The 18,275-nt window shown below is 40.7% G+C and overlaps 1 long non-coding RNA gene across 2 annotated transcripts; it reads left to right on the plus strand.

Moving 5' to 3' along the window:
• Nucleotides 1–1,201: 1,201 nt before the first annotated feature.
• Nucleotides 1,202–8,716, plus strand: LOC109379144 (uncharacterized). Of its 2 annotated transcripts, none has more exons than XR_002123130.1 (3): nucleotides 1,202–1,400; nucleotides 5,497–5,545; nucleotides 8,289–8,716. It is a non-coding gene; the product is annotated as an uncharacterized LOC109379144 (long non-coding RNA). The 2 variants fall into 2 exon arrangements; XR_002123129.1 differs by lacking the exon at nucleotides 1,202–1,400 and adding an exon at nucleotides 5,155–5,346.
• Nucleotides 8,717–18,275: the final 9,559 nt, after the last annotated feature.

Raw genomic sequence — 18,275 nt, forward strand, 5'->3', positions numbered from 1 at the left:
GGGCCAGACTCGAACTGCTGTTGCTCAGAGCTCACACTCTTGAGCTATGGAATTACCTTTTCATAGTGTTTATCCATTACAAGTGAATGATTTCACAATTCTCAAGCAAGTCTGCCAATACTAGGCAATAACTGCTTCTTAGAGTCCTCATGTTAAGGATGGATAATCAGATGAAATAGGAAACAGACATGTCGGCTTTAAATTCAAATTGAACTAAAAACCTAATGGCCAACTTAAGTTGAGAAACCACAAGTCTACTCATTTCAAAGAACTAAAAGAAAGTAGGAAGTAGATACATTGTTCCTATTCCCCCACCTGAAGATATTTCCTAATACAAGTCAAAATTCATAATGGAAGTTAGAATTCTAACGTGTCATTCAAACAAAGCGAGATGGAATTTTGGAGTCATCTCAAGAATGTTACTGTTGGGAATGTGACGTTAGGTCTCCAGGCATCACATGTTAAAAAAAAAAAACACCAAAAAAACTTCTCAAGAATAGTTAGATTTTCTAGTGATTTCATTTAATCCTACGATTGTAAATTGATTTCAACTTATATGTCAATTAGCTGGCAGTGTGGCTTGGAGTCCTAAGTCGTGAAGAGTTGACACTGAGTCTCAATGCAGTGGATGGAACACATGTGGTGACTGATAAGCAATATCTGCCTTGTGTGGGGGGAGAGAGGGTGGAGCTCCCCATCTTTATAGTTGCCATCTCCATTTTTAAGCCAGAGTTGGAGGTATGTTAGGTCATGAAAGGCGTTGTGAGCTGGATTGGGTCAGAAACAACTATTTGAGAAATGTGGTTGCCACAAAATGTTTCAGAAGATCTTGTGGAATCACCCAGGGGGTGTACAACCCTTTAGGTCTGGAAGAAGCTGGTCTAGAAGGGAACCATATTACGTTGAGTTAAGTTAGAAATGTGACCTTTGCAGAAATGTGGTACAACACTGGACTCCACAGAAATGGGGGCTTTGGCCAAGAAGTCTACACATCTCTTTTAGAACATGAAGCAGAGTGTAAACTTTAGTATAATATCTATATGAGGATTTCTGCTGGAGATGATATAGTTGATTTTTTCTGTGAGTGCATTGAGTTCATGTTCATTATTATCTGTGTTTTGCCAAGCAGGGCTGTAAATTCTTATGAAATTTTCAACAGAAAGAGTAAATAATTTTCTTTCCTTTGGCCAACGAGGCTTCTGTTACCCACAGGGATTCAAAGTCCCCGCAATGGCTGATATTGTCAGAGGGAAGGAGACTTCACTGGGAACGAAAGAGGAAAAGAGTAACACCGTGTCCTTGTTGACCACACAGCATCCAGACAGATTCCTGCCCACGTCTCCCAGGGGGCCCAGTCCTGTCAGTGGATGAACTGCCACCCGAGCAGAGTGACGCACCTGGTGAGTCAGGGACAGTTACAACTTCACCCCCACCTTCCTGCCCAAATCCAAGCCAGTTTTGTTTCTTAGCCAAATGGCATAAAAAAACAACATGAGGAAAATATAATGGCAGTTATGCCGTTCTGAGACAGCCTATTTCCAGTGGTGTCTGGTCTGTGGCTAAAATTCTGGACTTGAAATTAGGCGAGCTGCGTACAGATTAGACAGAGAGAAATGGAAAGCTCTGCGTTCCCGTTCCAGCTTGAATGGGCACAGCCTCAGAACCTTTAACAGTTCAACTTCCCTGGGCCCCATTTTCTTCATCTTTTTAATTGGCAAGAAAGGGAGGCTGGAGGTGGAGACACTGAAGAAAGGGATTTAATATTTAATGAGTTCTAGGTGTTTTACCCAAAGTGTCCCCTGATTTCCCCACACCATGCCCAGTGGATTCACCAGAACAGCTATGAGGTGCTGACCCAACAGACTGGATGAAATAGAGGAAGCCCCTCCTGACCCCTCCAACTATAGCTGGAAGTCCCCAAAGTCTGTCACGCAGTGATTTGGAATTTCTGTGTTGTCTCTGGCTACCTGCAGTTTCACATATATCCAGTGCCCTGTGGCTCTTACAATGGGCACCATCATGAAAGTAGCACCTCACCCCTACTTGTGTCATAGTCTGCCTTAAAACGGTGTTGTTTTGAGCTGTCTGTCCCAGATGTCTGGCTAATATGGCTCCATGTTATTCACCAGCACCATTGCCGGTCTCTGTCCCTAGAAATGAACAGAAGTTCCTGAGGATCAGGCTGGAAACAACCAGCTGCCTTCAAAATCACCTTTTCCTTCGGGAGGACTGTGCTTGTCATTAACTTGTGTGCATAAGCCAGCAAAACCTCCTTACCTGGGGCTAAGTTTCTCAGACCAGTCTTCAAGCTTTTTGCTCTCAAAAAATTTAAAAGACTTTTGTGAAACTCTTTATCAAGTCAACATATGAACACTTTGTACAAAGAATCTGTTTTATATCACCTTTATGCTTTAAATACCTTTTCCTCAAAATCTCAGAATTGCACGTTTTCCTCATTCGGACCAGACATTGTTCATAAAGTGAGAGCAAAATATCTGGCCAGATACCTGACTGACTTTCTGTCAGGAGAAGGCGGACTATCTATCTATCTATCTATCTATCTATCTATCTATCTATCTATCTATCTATCTATCTATTTATTTTGTTGCAAATCAACAGGGTTTAATGCATGTCTTTGCAACCTCACTTCCGAATTTGAGAGAGAGAGAGAATGAGCATAAATTGAGACAGAGAAGGCATGGAGACTTGAGGTGGCTTTCTTTGCTTTGATTCCCTCTGCAGAAATCTCCTCAGGGAATCTGCACAGTCCCTCTGCTGGGTGGCCTGGAGGTGTTTACCCCTGGGGCAAGCATACAAAAGTTAGGGCCCCATGAGGCTTTGTTTTCACTTTTCTTTTGTGAAGCATTTGGCCCGGTTTTGTTTGGAAAAGGGGATGTGAGAAAGGGAACCTCAGGCCACTGCAGAGATGTATTCAGTAAAGCCGTGTTATGAGAGGACATGTGGGGGTTGAAGATTTGAACGTTGATTTTGTTACAACAGCCCATGCTGTGAGCCTCTGGAAAGTCTTCGTATTTATACCCAGCGTTACTGGTACGCCGGGTTTAAAGACCACTGCCTCTTCACACCCCCTACGACCCCCTATTTGAGTTGGCCACGTGCCCTGGTAGGTCTGACTGCTGTTCTTAACTAAGGCCTGCAAGTTTGTTGAACATTTACAATGTACTGGCAGCTTAGCTACCTGAGTTTGCCGTCCTGAAGACCTTGTTAGAGCTAATGAAGTGTGTCGCCCAAAGTCATGTAGCAGAGGACTCAGGAACCGGACTGAGGTGCCTAGATCAGCTTTTTTTTTTTTTTCCTACCACAAGGGCATTTGTTGTACATTCATGGTTGGCTAAGCATGTGAGTTAGGGGAGGATTTGGAAAGAAACCTCAGCCTCTGTAGACCATTTTCTGATCCAAGTCCTGTCCTCTGCCAGCCCCCACAGGTGGTATCTGATAACCCTGTCCTGCCTTCAGCCAGTAGGTCAGTTAACCAGAATCCCTCATTACCCTTCATGCTTCCTCTTAGCACTTTTCCATCTGTTGACATCCCCCCCACACACACACATACTCCGTCCCACCCCCAACCCCCCTCACACACTCTGCTCCTAGGCTATATATGTATTCCCACTTTTCCTGAGTCTGGAGCCCAGTCTCTCTCCCCTACTACACAACCCCATTGTCATAGCCCCCTTTGAATAAATCTTTCTTCTGGTCTTTACAAGTGTTGTGAGTAATTGTTTCTTTAACACCTTGGTAAGGCTTTAGATAACCTTGTGAAGCACTTTGATTTACACAGCGAGATCTGCATAACATTATATTCATTAGATATGGTAATTAATAAAGTAGGACAATTTTCTAGTGTCTTTTTGAAATTTACGAAGTAGTGGAATAGAAGATTCGACAGCTCTTAAATAGACTTTATTGAAAAAAAGAGATAAGTTGTCTCCAAATTACTTGTATTTGGAAAATCATTTCCTTTAAAAACAGCTAGCCAAGAATCCAGAAAAAGCTTTTCATTTTAGAGAATCTCCCTAGCTTTTGCTTTACTTTCCTCTTATGTCAGTCATTTTATTTGTTTATCCTTGGCAGGCAGAAATCAGTTTTTACTTTGAAATGATAGACATTAAGTCTTTCCATTTTTAAAACTGTATTTTGTTTTTTTGTGGTAGCATCTTAGGCTAGCTTGACAATTTCTAGTTTTTTATTAATTAAAAATTATTTTACTGTCTCTATCTGCTTGGATAAAAAAGGAATAGATCTACTTATACTTTAATTTTCCACTTATCTTTTTTTTTACTTTTGTTTTTTCTCCCACTTTTCAAAAATTGAGATATGACTCACATAGGCTTAACCCTTTTAAAGTATACAATTCAGTGTTTTTTTTAATATACTGAATTTCCTTTAAGATAGCATCTAGGGTCACCTTTTTAAAGGTCAGATTTCTATAGTGTAGTTCTTCCAGTTTATATATGAATGCCCTTTGTTGTTCTTGAAGCAGGAGCCCAGCACAGTGCCTGCCAATTTATTGGTCTTCAACTGGTGTTTATTGAATGAATGGAAGAATGGAAATGTCCACCTTCAGATACTGAGTTGCTCATTACAATCTTAAAAATAAAAAGCTTTTAATAGTTTCAGCATCCCCTTGACCACAATCATTGGCTGTTGCAAACTCTTCATTTTGCATCCTTTTTTTTTTTTTAGCTGAGCCATCTTGACAGCTCAGCGGCAGCTCAGCTCGGGCCAGGAATCGAACTGTTGTTGCTCAGAGCTTGCACTCTTGAATGAGCTCTTAACCAACTGAGCCACTTGGCCTTTTTCTAAATCACATTGGCAAGCAGCACAGACTAGCATTACTGCCCTTACTGAAGTTACATTTGAATCTGGGTATTGAAAACGTCTTGTGGTTAACTGGCATATGTCACTCGTGTTTCTTTAGTCATATTTCTATTACACATCTCCTTACAGATTTTTAAAAATTCCTTTGCCACGATAGATATATCTGATCATGGAACTTGGGCCAGCCAAAAACCAAGCAGCTGTCAGCGTGGGTCTGACAGTCCATGTTTTCATGTCAAGTTCAATACTGTCAACAGGTTCTGTTGAAGTGAAAATGCAAACAGAACTTTCCTCTCACAGATAAGTCCCTTTAGGACGGACAGCCCAACTGGGTGTTCGCTCCCAACTCCCTCTCTGGGGGTATGTGTTCTGTGAGACACTACAGCACGCAGCTGAGCCACACCAGACAGAGGGGCCGCTGTGAATCTGAGCCACACAGGTTCACACCTTGACCCTGAGGGTGGAGTACCTACATAGGCCATCATTATGATGAAAATTATTTCAAAGGTAAGTGATTTGATTTTACATTTTAAAAAACTTGCATTTGTCCTAGCCTAGCAAAGAATCCCTTGTGAAACACTAATTTCAGGGCACCCTTCCCTCTCACCTGGATTGTTGTCATTGTGTCCTAACTGACGTATCTGCTTCTGTTCTCAGGGGTCTTGACCACTGATGAGAATTGCCAGATAAAATACTGAATGTCCTGGTAAGTGTGAATTCCAGATAAAACAAGGAAATGTGTTTTCCTGTATAAGGTTGTCCCAAAATATTTAGCATATTTTGCCCCCAGATGTTACATAGGATGACAATAACATATGATGAAATGACCTGTCAGGACATCTTTTAAAAATTCTTTTCACTGACAGTGCAGACCCCGCCTGCATCTCAGTAACTAGCCTCCCAGTGCTCCGTGAGCTGATTGTCTCCATCGTGATGTCTTGCAGGCAACACGTTGAAATCTAAACTATCTCCCCTCCCATGTTCTCAATTTCAATTTAATGTTGCCGCCGTCCATCCAGTCCCTGTCCTTCACTGGACCATTTCCTTTGCCCCCACATGCATAGGTATGTCTTGGAGACTTCCTACCAGCCTATTCGCTTCTCTCCCTATTCTAGCCTCAGCAGCCAGTGATGCCTGGAAGAAGATGACAGCACATTCCCTCTATTGCTCTCCCCTTTTGATATGTCCTTCCTTCTAATCAAGTGACTTCTAAGCTTTGGCAATGACACACACATACACATTGAGTATATGTGTAGAGGGAACCAGAAGTTTCCTGCAACTATACTTATAACCTGTGGGCATGCTGATGTTTTCTACTTTATTTAAAAAAAAAAAAGCAGCTATTTTGTGACCCCTCCACCTTAAATTGATGAGTTGTAACCTGCAGTTTAGAAAAACACAGCCTATTTCATATTACAAAAAAACAACCAATCATAAAACCTTGAGCAGATCACGTGGGTCCCTTCCTTAAAAACTGCCAGTAATTTCCCATTCATTAGCCTTAGGAGTAAGCCACAGGAGGCTTATTGTGGCATTAAGAGCCTTCTCTCGACATGTCCTCTGGTCTGGAGAAAGCACCTCCCTTTCCCCTAGAGCTAACTCCCCACAGTAAACAAGGTCTTCAGGCCTCAATGCCATTTCTGCAGCGAGGCCGTCACTTACCTCTTAGCCTAGGCGAATCCTTTTTCTGAATGGTCTTCCATTAAAACTTTTACAGCAGAAAGAACCTTTTAATACACCGGTCCATCCCTCAACTGCTCAGAATCCTACAGAGGCTCTCCGTTTCCTTCGGACTAAAAGGCAGGGCCCTTGCAGTGCTGTGCATCACCCCGCATGACCTCCCTTCTCACCTCTTTGACCTCATCTCCCATGACGCTTTCTCCTTATTTACTCTGCTCCAGCCACCCACGCTCACCTCCTTGTTATTCCTCTAGGCTGGCCAGGTACCCTCCTACCTCTGGACCTTTGCACTTGATATGCCCTCTCTCTGGAGCACCTTGCATCCCAATATTTCCATGGCATTCTCAGTCCTATGAGTTTTCTCAAATGTCACCTTGTCAGCGAGGCCTTCTTTGATCACCCGAGTTAAAACCGCATCCCCCATTTTGGCACTTCCTATTTTTCTCCTCTCCTTTATATTTATTTATTTTACTTACTTATTTTGCTTATTATCTATCTCCTCTAGGATATACGCTTTATGATGATAGGGTTTTTTTTCTTCTGCTAAGTTCTCAGTACCTACAATAGTGCTTGGTTTATGATAGGTGCTCAATAATTTATTTGAATCAATGAATAAGTCAATAGATAAATCTTTTATATCCACTTTGAAATCATAATTTTCTTACAGAAACAGATGTCTGTTTTGTTCACCCCTGTACCCCCCTTAGTGCCTGGCACATAGTAGAGTCTCAAAAATGATTTTCTGAATTACATTCATTTAAATTGGGAGTGGTAACAATGGAGACAGAATAGTGTATATTGCTTTAAGAATACTTAGACTTGTATTTATAGTGTTTGTAACCTGGACAGCTACCACTCTGTACAGAATCATTAAAAGAAAAATCTATTAGTACAATGTATTCACTTGTTCACTGGAAGAAATATTAGGCTTATACTGTTTATTAAAAAACTGGAGCGTTTAATGTGGGAGGGTTTTGGAAAATAATTTTGCTAGTTTCAAAGTAGTGGCCCCAGCACAACCCTCTTTTGCTGTAATCATAATCAAATGGGATATAGGTCCACAGTTTCTTATTGAAAACCTTGAGGACCTGCTGGGTTCAGGATTCAGATATTTTCTCCCAGGTTTCAGAAGGTTGAATGTGCTCATTTATTTATTACAGACTCACAGACCCTGGCCCATATCCCATAATCAGTCATCTCAACACTTATACAGGGAAAGTCTCAATAGTCACACTGGGTGGGATAAAGATAACAAGTACCCCACCTCAGTTCCATTCAGGTTTTTTTTCCACAAAAATGAGTTTTGATGCCGAGAGCATGGAAAACTTTGGTATTCAGAGCTTTGGAGCTGTTTTCCTGGCCTGGGGGCATGGCTGCTGCTGTGGGTGTGTTGGCGGTGTATGACCTAGAGGGCTGTTGGTTTCAGGAAAGTGTCCGTCCATGCTCTCAGTTCATCCAATAAGCCAACAGTTTAATTTTGAATGACTTCATCTATCAGAATTCAAGCAAATAGATGCAAGAAGAAAAATGTTCTTTTCTAGTCAATATCCCAGAACCACGACTAGAAGAACATGGTCACGTCATGAGTCTGCAGAAACCAGCGTTTTGATTTGATTATGCTTATAGAGTTTGAAATACTTCAGGCAAAGGTGCTAACTTTAGCATTTAGACTCTATAGCAGGGGCCAGCGAACTTTTTCTGTAAAGGGCCAGATAGTAAATATTTTCAGCTTTGCCGGTCACATATCTTCTCTGTATGTGTCCATACAGATTTTCAGTACCTCCTCTGCCTCATCACCTCAATGCCCTGCTCAGAGAAGACTGCCTGACCTTGCAATTGTCAACATAGCAGGATAAAGCCATCAAAGGAAAGTCCTGTTGGTGTTTGGATTTATAACATGTTTGTAGAAGTTACCTTTATCACATAAACCACTCTTCCCCCACAACAGATGATAGCCGCCACATCATTTCTTGCTGGTGAGAAAACAGCTTCTTATTGAAAAGGCATTCTTTGGGAAGAGGCTCACCTCCAGAAGGAGATGTCCCCAGTGAAGACAATGCCACCAGTGAGTAGCGGGATGATGTCATAACCTGCCTTGTGGGTTCCAGATTTTTCTGTTTAGGCATTCTTTGTTGGATCCATAGCATGTAACTCAACAAAATCCTGAGTTTTTGCTTATTAAAGATTAACTGCCTGCCTGGGATATTTGTGTTAAAAGGTGTGCATTTCTTTTTTTCTGTTAAAAAAAGTAAGTAAAATGTTACTTAGAATAATAGCTAACATTGTGCCATCTACTGTGCTAAGCACTTTACATTCATTCTTCTGGGTAGTCCCCGCCACAACCCTGTGAAGTAGGTATTGTTAGGAAACCAGGACTTGGATCAAATGACTTATCCAAGGTCACCCAGTTAGTGTCAGAGTTGAGCTTCTAAGCCAGGTCTGGCAAAGTCACCTCCTAATACTCTCTCTCTTTTTTTTTTTTAAAGATTTTTTTTTGTTAAAAATATAGCTAACATACAATATTATATTAGTTTCAGGTGTATACCATAGTTCTATATTTATATATGTAAAGAAGTGATCACTATGATAAGTCCAGCAACCATCTGACACCATAGCTATCACAATATTATTGACTATATTCCCCATGCTGTACATTACATCCCCATGACTTATTTTATAGCTGGAAATTTGGACCTCTTATTCCCTTTCACCTCCCCTCCTTTTTTAAAATTTTTAATTACAGTTGACATCCAATATTATTTTATATTAATTTCAGGGGTACAGCACAGTGGTTAGACATTTATATAATTTAAGAAATGATCCCCCTGACTAGTCTAGTACCCACCTGGCACCATATATAGCTATTATCTTATCATTGACTATATTCTCTATGCTTTACTTTACATCCCCATGACTATTTTGTAACTACCAATTTGTACTTCTTAATCCCTTTCCCTTTTTCACTCACCCCCAAACCCCCTCCCATCTGGCAACCATCAAAATGTTCTCTGTATCTATGAGTTTGTTTCTGTTTTGTTTGTTTATTTTGTTCTTTAGATTCCATATATAAACAAAGTCACATTGCATCTGTCTTTCTCTAACACTCCACTCAGCACAGTACCTTCCAGGTCCATCCATGCTGCCGCAGATGGCAAGAACCCATTCCCTTCCCTGGCTGAGCAATATTTCATTGTACATACGTACCACCTCCTCTTTATCCATTCATCCATCGATAGACAGCCAGGCTGCCTCCACATCTTGGCCATTGTAAACAATGCTGCAATGAACATATGGATGCACATGTGCCCTCTAAGTGGTGCTTTGGGTTTCTTTGGATAAATACTCAGAAGTGGGATTGGATCCTTCTTTGTCTCTTGTTATAGCCTTTGTTTTAAAGTCTATTTTGTTTGGTATAAGTATTGCTGCTCCAGCTTTTTTTTTCATTTCCATTTTCATGAAATATTTTTTCTGTCCCTTCACTTTCCATCTGTGTGTGTCTCAGTCTGAAGTGATTCTCTTGTAGGCAGCATATGTAAGGGCCTTGTTTTCTTTTTTTTTTTTTAAAGATTTTATTGGGGAATTGGGGGAGGGGAACAGCATTGGGGAATCGGGGAAGGGGAACAGACGAATTGCTGTCCTTTTGTTCTTCAGTCTAGTTGTGGAGGATGTCGTTTACACTGGCCCATGTTGGTATTATCATTGCGCTCTTCCCGGGTGAGACAGTTGCACAGCAGCCATTGGACAGCTGCTCATGGTGGTTCACAGCAGCTTATGAAAGCTCATGCCTGCTGCCAGCCAGCCCCACTACAGCCTATGCTGTCGCAGGCAACTCATGGCAGCCCAGCTCCAGGTTGAGCTGTTGTTTACCATCTTAGCTGTAGAGGGCGCAGCATCACTGGCCCTCATTTGGGATCCAAACCGAGGCTCTGCTGCTCAGAACTGGCGTCTCAAGCCAACTCTTAACCAACGCGCCACTCGGTCAGTCCGCCTAGTTTTCTTATCCATTCAGCCCTCCTATGACTTTTGGGTGGAGCATTTAATCCATTTACATTTAAAGTAATTGTTGATAGATTTGTAGCTATTGCCATTTTATTATTCATAATTTTTATTTTTTTTCCATCTTAAGTCTCTCTAACATTCTTTGTAATACTGGTTTGATGGTAGTGAACTCCATTAGCTTTTTCTTGTCTGGGAAGCTCTTTATCTGTCCTTTGATTCTAAATGATAGCTCTTTGCTGGGTAGAGTAGTCTTGGCTGTAGGTCCTTGCTTTTTATTGCTTTGAATACTTTGTATCAATCCCTTCTAGCCTGCAAAGTTTCTGTTGAGAAATCACCTGACAGCCTTATGGGAGCTCCCTTATAAATTACTAGTTTCCTTTCTCCTGCTGCTTTTAGGATTTTCTATTTGCCTTTATTTAACCTTTGCCATTTTAATTATAATGTGTCTTGGTGTGGGCCTGTTTGAGTTCATCTTGTTTGGGACTCTGTGCTTCCTGGACTTATATGTTTATTTCTTTTGACAGGTTGGGAAATTTTTCAGTCATTATTTCTTTAAATAGGTTCTCACTGTTTTCTCTCTTCTCCTTCTGGTACCCCTATGATGAGAATACTGTTATGCTTGATGTTGTCCCAGAGGTCTTTTAAACTAGCCTCATTATTTATTTATTTATTTATTTTTCTTTTTGCTGTTCCAATTGGGTGTTTTCTGCTACCTTGTCTTCTAAATCACTGATTCGATCCTCTGCTTCATCTAGTCTGCTGGTGATTCCTTCTAGTGCATTCTTGATTTCAGTCATTGTATTCTTCACTCCTGACTCATTCTTTTTTACAGTTTCTGTGTCCTTTTTTATACTTGCTATTTCTTTGTTGAAGTTCTCACTAAGTTCCTTGAGCATCCTTAGAACCATGTTTTGAACTCTGTCTCTGGGAGGTTGCTTGCCTCCATTTCATTTAATTCTTTTTCTGGAGTTTTCTCCTGTTCTTTCATTTGGGGCATATTTCTTTGTTTCCTCATTTTGGCTGCCTCCCTATGTTTATTTCTATGTATTAGGTAGATCTGCTATGTCTCCCAGTCTTGGCCAGGTGGCCTTATGTAGTAGGTGCCCTATGACACAGTCTCCCTGGTCACCTGTCTGGGTGCTCCAGGAGTGTCGCTTGTGTGGGTTGTGTGTGCTCTCCTGTTATAGTTGAGCCTTGATTGCTATTGACATGTCAGCAGGCAGGATTGACCCTTAGGCTGACTGGCTGTGGGGTTTGGCCATATCCACAGCTTATGAGCTGCTGTGCAGGGGGATTACCCCACTGAGTGGGCTCTGGTGCCTATTGATACTGTCCTTTGAGTGTGCTGTTTGTGGGGCTAATTGGGTGATGTGCTGCGCTAGTCTGAAGCCAACCTCCAAGTATATTGGTTCTGGCGCCTCTTGGAAGGGGCTCTGGTGCATGCCCAGATCACCCACTGATTGTGACCAGCCAGGGACTACCTGGTAGGAGGTACAAAGTGACCCACAGTTGTGTGCTGCCTGTGCTAAACCTGAGAGAGGCCATGCTGTGAACCAAGGACGTCTGCCACCAGTACTGGGCCTGGGGTAGTTCTGCAAAATGCCAGGACACCACAAAGCCTGCTGCCACGTGCCAGCTCCCTTAAGGCTCAGCCACTGATAAAGCCTCGTACAGTATGCAAGTTGGGTGAGGCAGGGTCTCAGGGAGTCCCTAGGGTGGGAAGAGTTGTGGTCACCAGGTTAATGTAGATTCTGGTCTGGTGCCAGTGCTGAGCATGGAGCTATTCAGCAAAAGTCTCAGAGCACACTGAGGTTAGTTGCCACTCACCTGGGCCCGCAGACTCTGATAGTTTTCCAAGAAAGTGCAAAGCAGCTGGGGCTGACTGCTCTTAAAAAAGTGCCTCTGGCGTTGAGGGAGTTGGGTATGGTGGGGTCTCAGTGAGTCAGCAGAGAGGAGCTGCAGAACTCTCCAGGCCAATCAGATTCAGATTTGGCCTGTGAGGGCGGGCTCAACACAGGAAAGATGGCGCCTGCCTGCTGGCTGCACAGAAGGAGGTCCTCACAGAGGAAAAATGCCTACTGCCCTCCAGGCTTTGGCTGGGGCCACATACTCAGTCTGCCCCCATATACCTCCATCACCGCCCAAGTCACTCTCCCTCCGCCGGATCCCATGGTGAGTACCTTTGAGTGAGTGAGTCTGTGTGTGGGCTGTTTAAGAGGACGTCTGGGTTTCCTGCAGCCTTCCATCCCACCTGAAGGTCGGAATCCTCACTGTTTTTCACAGCCAGATTTTGTGGGGACTCCTCTTTCTGGCACCAGTACTCCAAGCTGAGGAGCCTGATGTGTGGCTGGGGTTCCTTGCTTCTCCAGGGGGAGACTCTGTGGCAAGATATCCCTCCTGATTTTTACCCACCACCCAGAGGTTTGGGGCCAGACCATTTCGTGTCTCCGCTCCTTCTACCAGTCTCGACATGGCTGCTTCTTTATATCCTTAGTTATAAAACTCCTGTTCAGCTAGATTTCAGATGATTTTCTAGGTTAATTGTTCCATAATTTAGTTGTAGTTTTAATGTGTTCACGGAAGGAAGCAAGCGCAGTGTTTATCTACTTCACCATCTTGGATCTCTCCTTGTAATACTCTTGAATATATAATATGGCCTCATACACACACACACACACACACACACACACACACACACACACACACACACATTGCATGAGAAGAGGAAAGGCTTATTGCTTACCCCTTTCTGTTTTGTGTAGATGAGAAATATTTAAAAATAGTTTTTACATATAGTGTCATGGATTCCATGCTTTTCGTCTAAGGAGTGATGACATGAACCTTTTGTTTTTTAGGGATACTGGCTCTTTCCTTTATAGCAAAATCTTCTAGCAGATTATTGTTGATTTCTTCAAGTGTAATTTAGAAAAAATAGTTTGAATTTTGTCACAAAGATGTTATTTCTAAGGGGAAGTTAAAACACTTGTGTCATTTTTCCATTCTACGTCATTAAGACAGTTTTAGTAAGGTTTGAATTTTCCCTAATATGCATGAAAAACAGGAACTAGAAAACAATTAAGTTGTTAATTTAGCATCTATGGTATGACTAATGGTCTCTCAATTAACATATGATTAAAGGCTTTAAATTTCTTGGTCCTTAGATTTGCTGTGTCTAAAGTAGAGAAGCAACACTAGTACTAATTATTTTAAAGCTCACTGAAGTCTTTAGGAGTCTATATTTTATCACTAGTTCGTGGGCTACAGACTGTTTCTCCCGTTATATAAGTGAATCCTGAATTAATCTAGAAGAGCAATGAACATACCTTTGGAGACTTTCTCCTAAGAGAGAAGGTAAAAGGATGCATCATAAAAGTAATGCAGTAATAAATACTCTATTGGAGAAAGTGATAACACAGAAAGTGCATCTGTGCTCCTTTTGTGGTAAATAACAGGGAATTCCAGGTATCAAAACCAAAAAGTATTTTTTAACCACGTCTCCTTTTGCAGAGGCAGTGATTTTCAGTTCTCCTGCTAATTTCAATTCTTGATTTATCAATTCTGGGCAATATGTGCTGACTCGTTGCTGTAAAGGATGGGAAGAATTATCATCAAACTCCTACATCAATTGCTGCCTTTTACCTCCTGACATGTTTTAGCTCTCATAGTATATTCAGTTCTAGTGGTTGCCTTTAACACCTGGATAATATAGATGTCCTTTATTTTCTGACTGATTTTTAGATGTTCCTATCGACTCCTTGCTTTGGAAGTTGAGGAAATTAGCACAGGTATTCATTGTTCCACTCTTTTCCTCCCTGTTTTCCTTAGTTATGTTTTATTTTTATATCGCCATGGTTTATAACATTCACACTTATAACATGCTTCCTTGTCTTCTAGCATTTATATCAGACCTTGGTTGCCCCCAGTCTAAGTTCTCTATTGTAGTGAATAAAACCTGAACCACCTATCCTATCTCCCTGTCCTCATATGTACCAAGGCCTTTCATTTCGCTGAGACTTTGCTCATTTCATGAACTCTAACTAGAACTCCAACCTCTTTTCTTTCAAATGGCAAGTTCCTACTCGTGCTTCAATACCCCACTCTCATTTTGCACCTTTTATAGTAACCTTCCTGCCCCCCATTCTGAGGCGGTCAATCCTGTCAGTCCCCATGGCCCCCTTCCTACCTCCATTCCAGCACTTTCACATTAAACTAACATTTCAGATTTATGCATCTGCTTCCTCTCCTTGAATAACATCAGGTGTGTGTATTTCATTCCTGAGTCTCTAAATCCATTGTAGTTTCCTCAACTGAATGAATGAATGAATGAATGAACGAATAAGAGAAAATTTCAACAAAGAGATCAACAAGTGCATATGGGTATTCTTTCTTTCCTAACCTGATTTTATTCAGCAGAGTTTTTGGTGGTCCTTTTCTGGTCTGGTTTATATTTTTCTTTACTTTTAATACCTTGTACCTCCTTGGGGTAGGAATAATTGAGGAGAAAATATTTTCTGCCTGTATTGCTGGTAAATACTCAGCTTTTCTACACTGAGATCAGAAATGAGGAACAAGAGAAACTCACACCAGAACATGGCTTTTTATCAATATATACCATTTTAAAAATTTAAATGTCTGAACAAGAGAACAAAATTACTTTGAAAGGATTTTCGTTATCAAGTACTCTAAATGAAAATAATTTGTCTTTTTTTCTTACTTTTTTTTGACATACTAAGCCAATATATATTTTTTTAAATCACTAAATATACATTTGAGAAGGATATCAGTTCCCAGAACTGGCTTTTTTTTTTTTATACAGCAATTCCTTAGAAACTTCTGTAACTGCGTGATCTATTTTGAGTAAACACAGCATGTGGCCACATGTTCAGTTGAATTGGCACAATTTCAGTTCTCTGTTGACTAAAATCAGCTCACATGTTGAGCCTCATACACTTGTTAGATTTCGGTTGTGCCCTTAACTCCTACTGATGTAAAACTGAGTAAAGCCAATGGTGAAAAGCTGCTGATGAACTGAGCACCCGGATAGAATTATAATTCCATGTGTCCTGAGGCAGTGTAATTTTTTTTTAAGGTATTCACGCAATATATGAACCACCTTATAAAAAAAGAATAGTGACGTGATGGAGACCTGGACTCTCACTGCCTGAGTTCAAATCCTGGCTCCCTGTTGCTTTCAGTCTATATAGCTTCTCAAAGCTTCTTTCTCCATTTGCCAAATGGAGAATATTAATGCGGATTAATGCATATAATGAGCTTACAACAGTGTGCAACACTTCAGAAATGCCCAGCAATACTTATTTTCCTTGTAAGGAATATGTGGAGAAAAAAAGCAAGCAGCCATTTTCCTATGGTAATCACTACCAACTACTTGGCGTATATCCTCCAGGGCGTCCAGTATGTGCTTTGAACCAACAGAGCAGTATTGCTACAGAAATGGTGATGTAGCAATGACTCGCTTCAACAAAACCTAAGTGTACAGTCTCCAAATAGTTTTTCTAAGGAAATTTGCTGCAGAAGCCTGGTTTCTATATTACTTCATGGTTTTTCAGTAGCAAGGAAGATACTAGAAGAAAATAACAGGTGATAGAGTTACTGAAGAATTCATGGATCAAATGTATTCGGAATTCACACGCTGTCATTTTGAATTCAATATTTGTGACAAGCATTTTGGGTGAACAGCCAAACTATGGGGCTGGGTCTTTCTTTAACTTCATAGATATATATTTTTTATTTTAAAAATTGGCCTTCTATAGATTCTATTTCTGGTCCTCGAGAGGAAAGCTGTTGCTTAGCAACCAGTGGTTGCTGCTTGGCTGATGTGTAAAAGGCAAGTAATTGTGTCCGTTAGTAGTGCTGAGTTACTGGTTTTAACTTAGTTTATGGCTCCTTGTGTGGAGATGACAAATATGAGACAGAATCTGTATATGCTGTGTATTAATTATTTTTAAAGAACACAGATTTGATTCACAAGATGTAAATTGGTATATGAAATATATAACAACTCAGGGACATAAAAAAATCCCTAAGTTTTGAAGTGTAAGTTTGAAGCTTCAGATAAAAAATATTTACATCTAAAACAAAAAATACATATACTGAATTCTCATTTTGTCGCTAACAACAACAAAAAAATGTTTATACCCTATACAACTTTTAAACATAATTTTATATGTATTTTCTTCATTCATTTATGTTTTTTAACACAGATTATTCGCTAGGTGAAGAGAGGTTAGGTCACATAATGGTGAAAGATTCTATGGTGGTGATAGTCCCTTTACTACAACTAACGAAAACTCTGGCCAACAGAAGCTAAAGAACATTCACTGGTGCAGAGGATCTGGTGGTGCTGATGGTGTGCTCAGAAGGGATAGGCTATTGGAGAACGAGGGATGGGCTGGGACATTAGGCACTCCAGAAAACTTCCTGTGGTCAGAACCATTGCTGGTTTCCTTGTGTCTCTCTCAAGTTTCAAAAGCCCAGTGGGGAGCACCTACCTGGCTGAGTCCTCATATGCTTGCTCTTTGGCTGGAGTGAGCTGGGGGCCAGGTAGGACCTGGTCTTCTCAACCGGGCATGAAACTAGATTTACAGGACTAAACCTGCTCAGGAAATTTCTTTTCCCCCAAAGTAAATCTGGGTGCTCTTAGGAAAGAAATGGATGCTGGAAATGTAGTTATGAATATAAATATATGTACATATATGTGTGTATATATATGAATGTATATGATGGCTCTATATTATTCAAGACTTATAGTCTGTAACCAACTCGTCTGTAACCTAATTGTTTCTATCCCCTCCTTCCCCTCATGTTTCCTACTTCTAAAACAGATATAAAAATCAACTTCATGTATTTACTAGATATTGTAAAAGTTATTGTTGAGTCGGTGGTATCTAGATCATTTTAGAGAGGCAATACATAAATACAGTCAGAATTTATAAAAGTGGTGTTTGCATATTTTCAAATGCAATTTAAGTTGAGGTAATTTTTATGATTTGAATTTTTATCTTTATAATATCCCTGAATACCAAGGACTTTGAAGAAATCTGTAGAATCACAAAAATTAAGTCAAAAATTCAATAAAAAATAGCATTAAACCAAAGTTATTGAGCCTAACTTTTTAGACAGTGTAGAAACAAGCCACAAAGACAATAAGCCATGTCATTCTTTTTACATAACTGGGTTTTTGATACATAAGTTAGCATCAAACATGGTCTTTATAAGCCTTGAGTTTCCTACGATAACTAATCATGCAGGAAATGAAACAAATTCTGTTGGGAAAAGAGCAAAAAGAGGAAGCATTTTGTTCATAAGTAAGGGAGCTGTAACACATCCTCCTTTTCGGATGAGTAAATGTTTTTAGGAAATAGTAGTGGCATTTATTTGTGGGAAAATACTTCATAATAAATATGAGAAGATTTACCATCTATCATCTATGCCACTTGATAAAATATTCAAGCTATTCTAAAGACACCTGGCACATCTTAATACTTGTAATAATTTGTCTTGCACACAGATTATATGTGTAAATAGTCCCGTTTAATCCTTGCAGCTATGATGTGAGCTGAACAGGCAAGTGCTTTTATCTTTCTTACTTTATAGATTTTTAAAAAGTGATACTTGGGGGCCGGCCGAGTGGCGCGATGGTTAAGAGCTGACTTGGGACGCCAGAGGGCCCCGGTTCGGATCCCACATATGAGGGCCAGTGACACTGCCCTCTACAGCTAAGATGCTGAACAACAGCT

This window comes from Hipposideros armiger, unplaced genomic scaffold (genome assembly GCF_001890085.2).
Source record: "Hipposideros armiger isolate ML-2016 unplaced genomic scaffold, ASM189008v1 scaffold_22, whole genome shotgun sequence".
NCBI classification, from domain to species: domain Eukaryota; kingdom Metazoa; phylum Chordata; class Mammalia; order Chiroptera; family Hipposideridae; genus Hipposideros; species Hipposideros armiger.